Genomic DNA, 12,418 nt, shown 5'->3' on the forward strand with positions numbered 1-12,418 from the left:
GACCACCATTGCTGTACCAAGGTCATTCCAGACCCACCTGTTCTGCCAAGAAACATCAGAGAGGTGCCAGGGGCACATAGCCCAAATATGTCATATCTTCATAGAAAGAAATGCCATGCTCTAGATAAGGACAGTATCATGCTCCCCCCAAATGACCTTGTATTGATTTTGTATATGCTGATTTGTGAATATGGTTTCTCTCCTGATCAAAGGGGTTCCTTAGTACACAAGGTAATTTTGAGTCAGCTCTTCCCATGGGTCCTCTAGATATTTGGAAGAGTAGGATTTGGGGAGGGAATGTTTAGTCCCAACTGTTCCCACTATACCATCTTTAGTAAATGCCTTTGCTAAGAGTTGTGAAGTATAGTGATTATTAATGGGAAGCATTATTAATGGGAGCTTGTGAGCTATGATACTAGGTGCTGCTACAACGTGATGATGAGAAAGCATGTGCCCCCTGGGGATGCAAGCAATAAGTTTGAGTGGAAGTTGGAAGAGGATCCCAGAAGGAATGACAGAGAGTGATACAAAGCAAGTGCTTCCCAGGAGTCAGTCATAAGGCCCTGCTGAAGCTTTCAGGGATATGGAGGCTGTCACTTCTCCTTTCTCCAGCCAGAGCCACAGAGCCTCTCTATCAGGGTAGGGCCCATACCATATATGTCTTATAGGTGATGAAGCTCCTGTTTTTACCTAAATGCAAAAGCAGGGTGACCTTGCTGTTCCTTACAGTGAGCACACAGTTCTCACAGAGGCAACTCTTGGGCATCTGACCTCTGAATGGGAGCATCTGACAGCCCTCTGCTCCTGTTGATTCAGAATACCAAGAAACAATGTGTACAGTGGAGCCACCTGATCAGGCACAAGGCAACCCCGTTCATGTCCTATTTATTAAGAGTCTACAGGGTTGGGATACTAAAGATGAAAGGAAACAACGACCTTGAAGAAACTCCACACTAATAGAATGACTGGAATGTGCAGAAAAGACCCCGACAACCTGCTCACAACCTAATATGAATATTGTGCAGAGAAGAGCCCAACAACATGATCGCAATCTAATAAAATGAGTAGGCAGAATAGAGTCTGACAACATGCTCACAATCAAATAGAAGGCGTGTGCAGAAAAGACCCTGACAACCCACTCATAATCTAATAGGAGTATGCAGAGAAGAGCTCGACAACATGATCTCAATCTTATATAATGAGTGTACAGAGAAGAGCCAGACAACATGATCATAAGCTAATATAATGAGTATGCAGAGAGAAGACCCCCAACAACATGCTCGCAGTCTAATAGGAGTGTGCAGAGAGACCCTGACAACATGCTCATAGCTTAATATAAGTATTGTGCAGAGAAGAGCCCAACAACATGCTCGCAATCTAATCGAAGGAGTGAGCAGAGACCTGGATACCATGCTCATAATGTAATAGAAGGAGGTTGCAGAGAAAAGCCTGACAACATGCTCGCAATCTAGTATATTGTGCAGAGAAGAGCGTGACAACAAGCTCACATTCTAATAGAAGGAGTATGCAGAGAAGAGCCCGCCAACATGCTGGTAATTTAATAGGAGTGTGCAGAGAAGACCCCAACAACATGCTCGCAATAGAGGTGTGTGCAGAGAAGACCCCTCCACAATATGCTCGCAATTTAATAGAGATGTGTGCAGAGAAGATCCCCGACAATATGCACACAATCTAATAGAAGTTTTGTGCAGAGAAGAGCCTGACAACATGCTCACAATCTAATCAAAGGAGGGAGCAGAGAAGAAATGGATAACATGCTCATAATCTAATAGAAGGAGTGTGCAGAGAAGAGCCCGACAAAATGCTCGCAATCTAATATTAGTAATGTGGAGAGAAGAGCCCGACAACATGATTGCAATCTAATATAATAAGTATGCAGAGAAGAGCCCGCCAACATGTTCACAATCTAATAGAAGAAGTGTGCAGGGAAAACCCTGACAACATACTTGCAAACTAATAGGAGTGTGCAGAGAAGAGCCAGACAAAATGCTTGCAATCTAATAGGAGTGTACAGAGAAGAGCCCAACAACAAGCTGACATTCTAATACAATGAGTGTGCAGAGAAGACTTGGCCAACATGCTCGCAATCTAACAGAAGAAGTGTGCAGAGAAGAGCCCACCAACCTGCTCTCAATCTAATAGGAGTATGCAGAGAAGACCCCAACAATATCCTTGCAAACTAATAGAAGGAGCGTATAAAGAAGAGCCCAACAATATGCTTGCAATCTAATAGAAGGAATGTGCAGAGAAGACCACGACAATATACTTGCAATCTAATATAAGTATTGTACAGAGAAGAGCCCAACAACATGCTTGAAATCTAATATAACGAGTATGCAGAGTAGAGTCTAACAACATGCTCACAATCTAATAGAAGGAGTGTGCAGAAAAGACCTGGAAAACCTGCTCGCAATCTAATAGGAGTGTGCAGAGAAGAGCCTGACAACATCATCGCCATCTAATATAAGTATTGTGCAGAGAAGAGCCCAACAACATGATCGCAATCTAATATAATAGTGGGCAGAGAAAAGCCCGACAAAACGATCGCAATCTAATATAATGAGTGTGTAGAGAAGACCCTGACAACCTGCTCACAACCTAATGTAAGTATTGTGCAGAGAAGAGCCCGACATGATTACCATCAAATATAAGTATTGTTTATAGTAGAGCCTGACAAAGTGGTCGCAATCTAATAGACTGTGCAGAGAAGACCCCGACAACATGCCCGCAATCTAATATAAGTATGTGCAGAGAAGACCCTAAGAACATGCTCCCAAGCTCATAGAGTGTGCAGAGAAGACCTCAACAACATGCTTGGAATCTAATAGGAGAAGTGTGCAGAGGAGACCCTGTGAACATGCTCACAATCTAAGAATTGTGTAGAAAAGAGCCCAACAACATGCTTGCAATCTAATAGAAGCAGTGAGCAGAGTACAAATGGAAAACATGCTCACAATGGAAAACATGCTCACAATCTAATAGAAGGAGTGTGCAGAGAAGACCCCAATAACATGATCACAATCGAATATAAGTATTGCAGAGTAGAGCCGGTCAACATGCTGGCAATCTAATAGGAGTATGCAGAGAAGAGACAGACCACATGCTCACAATCTAATATAATGAATGTGCAGAGAAGAGCCCACCAACCTGCTTGGAATCTAATAGAAGGGGTGTGCAGAGAAGACCCTATGAACATGCTCACAATCTTAATTTTTGAGTAAAGAAGAGACCAACAACATACTCGCAATCTAATAGAAGCAGTGAGCAGAGTAGAAATAGAAAACATGCTCACAATCTAATAGAAGGAGGGTGCAGAAGGAGAAGAGCCTATCAACATGATCGCAATATAATATAATGAGTGTGCAACGAAGACCCCACCAACATGATCACAATCTGAGTATTGTGCAGAGAAGAGCCTGACAACATGATCGAAATCTAATATAAGCATTGTGCATAGTAGAGCCTGACAACATGGTCGCAATTTAATAGAAAGAGTGGGCAGAAAAGACCCCGACCACATGCTCACAATCTAATAAAAGGAGTGTGCAGAGAAGAACTCGACAACATGCTCTACAATGAGGGTGCAAAGAAGTCCCCAAAAATATGCTCACAATTGAATCCAAGTATTGTGCAGAGAAGACCCCGAAAACATGCTCGCAATTGAATAGGAGTGTGCAGAGAAGAATCCGAAAACATGCTCGCAATCTAATATAAGTACTGTGCAGAAAAGACACTGAGAACATGCTCCCAAGCTAATAGAAAGAGTGTGCAGAGAAGACCCCGACAACATGCTCAGAATCTAATAGAAGGAATGTGCAGAAAAGACCCTGCGAACATGCTCACAATCTAAGAATTGTTTTTTTATTTTTATTTTTTTTTATTTAATAGCCTTTTATTTACAGGTTATATGCATGGATAACTTTACAGTGTTAACAATTGCCAAACCTCTTGTTCCAATTTTTCACCTCTTACCCCCCACCCCCTCCCCTAGATGGCAGGATGACCAGTAGATGTTAAATACATTAAAATATAAATTAGATACACAATAAGTATACATGACCAAAACGTTATTTTGCTGTACAAAAAGAATCAGACTCTGAAATATTGTACAATTAGATTGTGAAGGAAATCAAAAATGCAGGTGGGCATAAATATAGGGCACAATCTAAGAATTGTGTAGAAAAGAGCCCACCAACATGCTCGCAATCTAATAGAACAAGTGAGCAGAGTAGAAATGGAAAACATGCTCACAATCTAATAGAAGCCGTGTGCAGAGACGAGCCCGACAACATGATTGTAATTGAATATAAGTATTGCTCAGAGTAGAGCTGGTCAACATACTGGCAATCTAATAGGAGTGTGCAGAGAAGAACTTGACAACATGCTCACAAACTACCACAATGAGGGTGCAGAGTAGAGCCTGACAATATGATTGCAATCAAATATAAGTATTGTGTAGAGTAGAACTGGTCAACATACTAGCAATCTAATAGGAGTGTGCAGAGAAGAGCCTGATAACATACTCACAATCTAGTATAAGTATTGTTCAGAGAAGAGCCCAACAACATGATCGCAATCTAATATAATGAGTATGTGGAGAAGAGGCCACCAACCTGCTCTCATTCTAATAGGAGTGTGCAAAGAAGACCTTGCCAACATGCTCACAATCTAATAGAAGCTATGTGCAGAGAAGAGCTTGACAACATGTTCACAATCTAATAGAAGGTATGTGCAGAGTAGAGCCTGACAACATGCTCACAAGTTAATAGGAGTGTGCAGAGAAGACCCCGACAACATGTTTGTAATCTAATATAAGTATTGTGCAGAGAAGAGTCCGATAATGTGATCACAATCTAATACAGCAAGCGTGCAGAGAATAGCCTGACAGCAAGCTCACAATCTTATATGAGTGAGAGAAGAGCCAGACAATATGCTCACATTCTAATATAACTATTGTGCAGAGAAGACCCTGACACCATGCTCACAATCTAATAGGAGTGTGCAGAGAAGACCCCAACAACATGATCACAATCTAGTAAAATGAGTATGCAGGGGACAGCCCAACATGTTCGCAATCTAATAGGAGTGTGTAGAGAAGAGCTCGCCAACATGCTCGCAATCCAATAGAAGGAGTGTGCAGAGAAGAGCCTAACATGTTCACAATCTAACAAAATGGGTATGCAGGGAAGACCCTGCTCATGTGCTCACAATCTAATACAATGAGTATGCAGAGAAGGACCTGACCATGTGCTCACAACCTAATAAGAGGGAGTGTGCAGAGAAGGGCCCCAGGAAGGAGCATTTCATACCTGCAGAAGCAGTGTCCCAAATATCCAGGGATGACAGAGGCTCCCCAATGAAGGATCCCCCCACAGAGTCAAATGTTTCAGAGGCATCCAAGAATTCATGGCCAGAAGTGACTGGGCTGAGCAACAATGAGGCCATTGGTGACTTTGGAGAGAACAGTTTCAGTTTAGGGTTAGGCAGAGGCAAGTGAGTATGTAAGGGGCTCAGAAGTAAGAAGAGGATGAGGAAATGTAGGAAATAAAAGCAGTTTTTGTAGGGAGTTTGGCTGCAAAGTGGAAGAAAGGGAATGAAAGGGGATGGTAAGCTCTGCTCACGACCATGTTGGTTGGTTTCCTGAGCAGCCTCTTCCAGCTCTCCCTTCTCCAATCCATCCTTTCCAGGGAAGCCAATATGACCTTTCTTATCCAGACACAAGCCTTGAACTACTTCCTGTTGTTTACAGAACAAAATATGAACTCTTTCAAGGAGCCTGTGCAGTCCTCCACAATCTGGACCCAACAAGCTATCTTTGGCAGAAGTCCCTTATGCACACTCTGTATCCCTGCCGAACAGGACTGCACGCCACGCTGTGTCCCCTCAGTCTCCCCTGGCTGCCCCTTAGCAGGCCTGCACTGAGTTCTCGGGCTGTCCAGGTAGTTCTCTGCCTTGGAAGCCAGATTTTAGGGTACTTCCTGCAGAACACCTTCTGTCCCCATTGGTGTGTTCTACTAGTATCCTCACTGGAGGGGTCCTACTCCCTTCCCCAACAGTCTGAGCTTTGGGGCAAAGGATGTGTGGGGTTTTTTTACATCTCCAGTATCCAGCAGGATGCTCAGCCCAAGTGGATTCTTCCTGGGTGATATTTGAGAAAGCTGGGCCAAAGGCCGCACCTGGTACATGGGGCTGTCCGCACTTGTTTCTTCTTTCCCAGCACCAGAGTTGAAGTTTTAAATTAAGAGTAGAAGGACTTTGATGGAGAAGGGCTCTTTTCACCCCCCTTGCCAGTCTGGTACAAAGTGCTCTCCAGAGTGGGGACTAGTTTGTGAAGGGACAGATACAATTTTGTAGAAAGCCTTTCTTGGTCACCCAGAGAGGGTGGAGAGCCTTGTGCCCCATGGAGCAGGGAGTTCTGTGGGGGTAGAAATCGTGGCCAGGTTGCCCCTGCCCCATCTGAGCAAGCCTGTCTCCGGCTTCCCCCGTGCATCGCCAGCAGGTGGGGCCCAGAGCCTCTGCTTTCTTGGTCCCCAAGTGGTCCAAAGGTAAGCATCCTTGTCCTGTGAGAGCACCCAAAGGGGGTGGCGTGTGGGGAGCTTCTGTCTCCCTTCTGGGCCTGTTGGAGGTCCATAATCCTCATCCAGCTTATCTGTCCTCCTGGTTTTCTTGATGTTCCTCCCACAGGTCACTACTCCCCTTTGGGATCTTACAGGCCGAGCAGGAGGCTCCTAATAGCTGTCCACTGATCCATCTTCCAGCCTCACCCCATTTCACACAGGAGAGAAGGAATGGTCTTACCTGGGTCACCTAGGCTTCAGCCCAGTGAATGAGCCAGCACAGCTGCTCCATACCCTCCCCCCCACCCCAACTTTTTTTGGGAAAGGAAAAAAATGCCTTTTAAAAATGGGATTTTATTTTTCCAAATGCAGGCAAAGATAATTTTCAACATTCACCTTTGCAAAACCTTGTGTTCCAAATTTCTCCTCCTCCCTCTCTCCCCTCCCCAAGACGGCAATCTTGGAAAACTCCTTTTGTCCATGACTTTGGTTTTTCTGTCTCCACCCCATAAAGAAGAATGATAAAGAGGAACACAACCCGGATTCCCCTCGGCTACAGCAGAGGCGGGGGAGGGAAAGGGGATTCGTACCAGAGCTCCCCACATGCCTGTAACCCCCCAACCTGCACAAATGGGACAACGCTCGGCTCCCTTCTGGGGAGCGGGGCTCATTATTCCTCCTCAGGAGCTTTTCTGTTCTCTTCGAATTGTGGGGGGGAGGGGAGGGAGCCTTAGCCTCGACTTCCCTCTCTGGACCGTAAACCCTGTGAGGAGGGGGGGGCCCACAAGGCTCTGGCCATGAATACCCCCAGATGGAAGTGACCAGTCCCTTCTCTCCGGGCCCTCTCCCTCTCCTGCCCAGCACTTGAAAACAGCCGTACCCCTTTCTAGGGGGCGGTGAACCCCATCCCCAATGGCTCCCCTGGCAGACCCCCACTGCAGTGCTTCCCCCCAATGCTCCCCCCATCCCCAATGGCTCCCCTGACAGGACCCCCACTGTGTTCCTCCCCATCCCCCATGGCTCTCCCACAGAACCCCACAGCAGTGCTCCTCATCCCCATTTCAGTGCTCCCCCCATCCCCCGTGGCTCCCCAGCCCTGCAGTGCCCCCCACCCCTGGCCCCCGGGTGCCTCCCCCCCTTGGCCCCCGGCAGCCCCCACCAGTCTCCCCATCCCCCCGTGGCTCCCCTGGGGGGCCCCCCCGAAGCGCTTCGGCAAACCATCTCCCCCTCCCAGCCGGGAGGAGCCGCCCCCTGCCGATAACATCCGCCTACACAAAGCGCTTTAAGAAAAGGAGAGGACCTTCCCTCGGCCTTTCTTTCCTCCGGGCGCCCCCTTCCAGGGCTGGCACCGGGAGGGGACTGCTCAAAAGGGAAGCGGGACCCAACACTTCTCCTTCCCGCCCATTCTCCCGAAAACCGACGGATTAAACGCCCGGCCCGCATGCCCCGGCCCCGGCCCCTCTCTTTTCTCCCTCCTCCTCCCCCCGCCTCCGCCTTCCAGGCTGACCCCCGGACGTGGGCGGGGCAGCCGTTCACTGAGGTCTCGCGCCGGCCGTTTTACTCTTTCCCCCTTCGAGAGTAGTAGGGCGAGGAAAGCGCATGCGCACGTCGTGGGTCGGCGGCATCGCATGGCGTCACGCCGGCCCTTTACAGACGCCTCTTCCCGTCATTCTCTGTCACGGAAAGGGCGGGGGTGGGAGTATGCGTGGGGCGACCTGACGACATGTACGTCATTCACGTTAGCGTTAGCGTTTCCAGGCGATCCCCAAACGGCCGCGGCCTGCACTGAGAGAGAAGTTTCCCCTCGGTTTTCCCCAGCCCCGGCCCCGCCTGTCAAGGGCGCTTGGGCCCCCTCCGTCCAAGGGGCGGGGGTCGGGGCCGCGGAAGTCCCCCACCCCCGAGGGGCGGACGGCGGATCGGGCCCTGAGCGCGCCCCCGCCCGTCTTCCCCCTCGAACTCCGCCTCCTGTTGCCTTCAGTTCCCCCCCCCAACCCCCGCTGGGGCGTGCGCGCTCTCGCCCCGATCTCTTTCGTCCCGGCTAGAGCGTGCGCGCTCCCAGCGGTGGCTGATTCCCTCCCCCGTCCGGACGTGCCAGGGCGTGCGCGCTCTCTGCCTCCCTCCTCCCCCGCCCTCCCCCACCGTGGTTGGCCGCCGGAGCTGGAGCCGCGGGCGCCCCGCGCGCTGTGGGAGCGGAACGGGAGGGGAGGGGCGGGGGAGGAGGAGGAGGAGGAGGAGGAGGGAGGGAGCGGGGAGGGGGAGGGGGAGGGGGAGACAAAGCGGCCGCTAATGAATGGGGACCGGGATCCGGATCCGGCTGCTCCTCCTCCGCCTCCGCCTCCTGCAGCCGGGCCGCCGGGCCGAGGCCGGGGCCGGGAGAGCCGAGGAGGTGAGTGTGGGGGGCGAAGGGGCGGCACGGCGGGGGCGGCCCCCGCCCGGCGGCCAGGAAGCGCCCGCCCCCGGGGCCCGGGGCCCCCATTGTCTGCGGCCTCGGCCCCGACCCGGCCCGGCCCGGCCCGGCCCGGCCGCCACGCGGCCCCGCGCCTTGACAGCTGCCCCGGGCCGCGGGGGGGTGCGTCCGTGTGGGGGGGGCGTCGCGAGCCCGCCGACGGTCCCGCCGAGCACGGTCCGACCCGGGCTCGGCCCCGCTTGTCCGCTGTCTCCCCGGGGTGGGGGGTGGGGGTGGGGGCGGGCGTGAGTGCGGCCGCCCGAGCCTGTGCTTGCATCACTCGGGCGCCGTCGGGCGTGCATCCCGGGGCGCCGCGGCTGCTGCCCGAGCCCCCCCCTCCCGGCCCCCGGGGAGAAAGGAAGCCAGGGTTGGCGCTGAATGGGAGGAAGCGGAGCCGGCGGGCCGGCCCGGGGCTCGCCGCCTGCCGTCGGCCCGGTGCCCGGTGCCCGCCTTCCGGCCCGCTCCGACCTGCCGGCCTCCGGAAATAAATGCCCATTGGTGCTCCGGAGCTTTCCGAGGGGGTCACGGCGACACCGCGGGGGCAGGCAGCCCGCGAGGCGTCGGAGCCAGCTCTCACTTCCTCGCATGGAGCGAAAGGAGAAAAGCGGCTCCGGGGATTCGGGGTGTGGGGCGGCTTTCCGGGGCACAGGTGTCCCGAAAGGCGCGCGGGGCGTTCCGGCAAGTCCTTGAGACAGAGAGCTGCCAGCTCACAGTCCGGCACTAATCTGTGACACCCAGAGTCACAGACAGTAACAATATTTCAGAAGTCCAAAAAAGCCATTGTTTGGGTGTCCGTTGGCTCTGCCAGCTGAGGTTTTATGTGCTTTGTCAATTGCTGAGGAGCGCTGGAAACTGACTTGAAGCGACCTTTAGCAGTCACCTCCCAGTTGTACTAGTTAATGCCTGAATTAAGTGGTTCGTGTTGTGGGCTACGGGACCTCCCTCCTGTATGTAGTGAGTGCGTGCGTGCGCTGGGCTGTGCAGGAACAGATACTTCGGATTCCCATCAAAAAGAAACGCTCTCTTTTACAATTTCAAGGAAACGATGAGGCTAGCAGAATTGAGTTCCATGCATAAACTAGGGAGGAGATTGTCCTAACAAAAGCAGATGAAAATTCTTTTAATAGTATTTATTTTCCCAAATACATGCAAAGGTCGTTTTCTGTGTTCATTTTTGCACAACTTTGTGTTCCGAATTTTTGTCCCTTCTTCCCTCCCTCCTCCCCAAGACAGCAAGCAATCAGATAGTTTAGGTAAAAGTGCAATTCTTCTAAACATGTTTCCATATTCCTTGTGCTGAACAAGAAAAATCAGATCAGAAGGGAAAAGACCACAAGGAGAAAAAAAAAGCAAGCAAACAACAAAAAGAAGGAATTCTTTAAGGTTCCCTCCTGATACCCCCCAAAGCCTGACTTAACCCCTGTTTTTCAGATCCTGTTTGGACATATGGTTGGAAAAGTGAAGAAAAGTGTGGGAAATGAAGTCGAGGACCAGGGAGAAGATGATGAGTAAGTGCTTTCCCTTCATTTCTGAGTTTATTTCTCTTATCTTTTTAATCTTTCCTGGTGCTGGTGAAGGTTTTAGAGCTGGGTCATGGGCATTGCCAGGTGGGAAGGACTACTGTTGAGATGGCTTCTGGGCCCCTGGCAGGAAGCTGCTCAAGTCTTTGAAATGGCATAGACTCTGACCCCTGAAGCTGGCTGAACCCATGAGCCCATGTGCTTCCTGATTTCCTTGTGTAGCAAAGTATTATGCTTTAGGTTGCTTTGCCAGCCCCCTTTCAGAATGAGATGGATAAATATCCTGTGAAGAAAGTTATTGTTGCTTTTCATTTATTTTTGTCACAGTCATTTCTGTATGTAATACTCCCTCCAGAATCAAATCCTCCCTCGTGACAGAGAAAAACAATCAGAAATAGTGTACACAGTATTCTGACCCCTGATCTTTGCAGAAAGGAATAGAGTCTGTTTCTCTTTCCCCATTGGACCATTATTGGTTTTGCATTTGGAGTTATCTTCCTTTTAGTCTTTTCATTTACACCAAATAACCTAGTTTTTAGAGCATTTTAGTTTTAGGAAGATACCCTCTGGGACTCTGCTGTTGTACCATATTTTACTCTCCTTGAGGAGCTCAACTAAACAAAGAGCAGAATCTTTTAAAGTTCCGTTGTGATGCTTGCCAAACACTACAGAGCAGGCAGGAAAAACCTGTTGGTGTGGTCACCTATAGAAATCGTTGATGCTGCATTTATACTTATTCTTGGGTTTTTGAGTATACCCACCACCATTTCCCCTTCTACTCAAAAGCCTCACGTCTGTGACTTTCTTCTTTCAGTGGATTTTTCAAGGCTCCTAGTGTTGCCAGCAGCATCCTTCCCCTCTGCCACTCCCTCTCTCTCCCTTGGCTCCCTGAGCTCTTACTTTTTTTGCAGATTCTGTGAGGTCCCCATTCCCCTCATTCCATCTCACCCAGGAGCTCTGGTGCACAGGGCCAGAGCACAGCAGCAGGTGGAGAGGCCTAGGACTGATGGGTGTTTTACTCCCTGACATGTTCCGGGGCCTCCTCCCATCTTGGGGAAATGGCTTCTCTTCAAGATGACTCGACCCCTGCTGCCTGGCTATCAGTCTGGGAGTACCTGGTGGGGCCCAGCCTCACTGGGCATTGCCAGTCCATTTCTTGGGCAGGCCATGGCTCTTACTTTGCTGTTCTGTCTTAAACCACAGAGTTGGGTTTGAAGCCTTCAGACTAGATGAGAGATAATTTAAGTCTATCCTTATTTGGCTAGGCCCAGGAGCTGGTGTGCTCTGATAGAGGTTCAGTTATTCTACCAGCCGGCTTGTGTGGTTGAAGTGGAAGAAACTTGGCAGGACCCTGGGGGTCCCTAAGCGTGGTGTGGTCACTGGGGGGTACAGGCACACCTCCTTTTGGGAAACTGAGAGAAGAACTGGCAGCACAATCCAGAGTCCTGATATTTGACCCAGAACATGCCCAGGGCAGAACAGGGACCGGATGACCTTCCCTTGGACTGTTTGCTTGCTCTGGAATGCATTTTGTTACTAAGGTAGCCTTATCAGACTTCAGGAAAGGGCTCCTGGCCTGACCCCTCCCATTCGGGCTGTGGGCCTGCCACGGTCCCCACCACACAGGAGGCAGGCTGCTCCCAGGCCAGGGGGCGGCCGCGTGTCGGCCCTGGGCTAGAAGGAAGGAAGGGGCAGCGGCAGGTCGCCGCTTCTCTGCCCGTAAACAAGGCCCTCGTTTGCATTAACATCACTAGGAAAGAATGCGATCTACCAGTTTGAACCAGGCCGACCAGGGGCTGGCAACCAGGGGCAGGCTTTGTATCCAAAAGCTCTGATTTACTGGGACCTCGGACCGATCCTGTAGACCTTCGCTG

The 12,418-nt window shown here is 50.6% G+C and overlaps 1 protein-coding gene across 2 annotated transcripts in view; it reads left to right on the plus strand.

Moving 5' to 3' along the window:
- Nucleotides 1–8,818: 8,818 nt before the first annotated feature.
- Nucleotides 8,819–12,418, plus strand: part of ZBED4 (zinc finger BED-type containing 4) — a 36,386-nt gene continuing 32,786 nt past the window's right edge. For both annotated transcript variants that reach the window (XM_031939486.1, XM_031939485.1), the window contains exons 1-2: nucleotides 8,819–8,964; nucleotides 10,456–10,532. The gene's annotated coding sequence lies outside the window, so the exon portion shown is untranslated. The remainder of the gene's footprint in view (nucleotides 8,965–10,455; nucleotides 10,533–12,418) is intronic.

Source organism: Sarcophilus harrisii, chromosome 5 (assembly GCF_902635505.1).
Source record: "Sarcophilus harrisii chromosome 5, mSarHar1.11, whole genome shotgun sequence".
Lineage (NCBI taxonomy): Eukaryota > Metazoa > Chordata > Mammalia > Dasyuromorphia > Dasyuridae > Sarcophilus > Sarcophilus harrisii.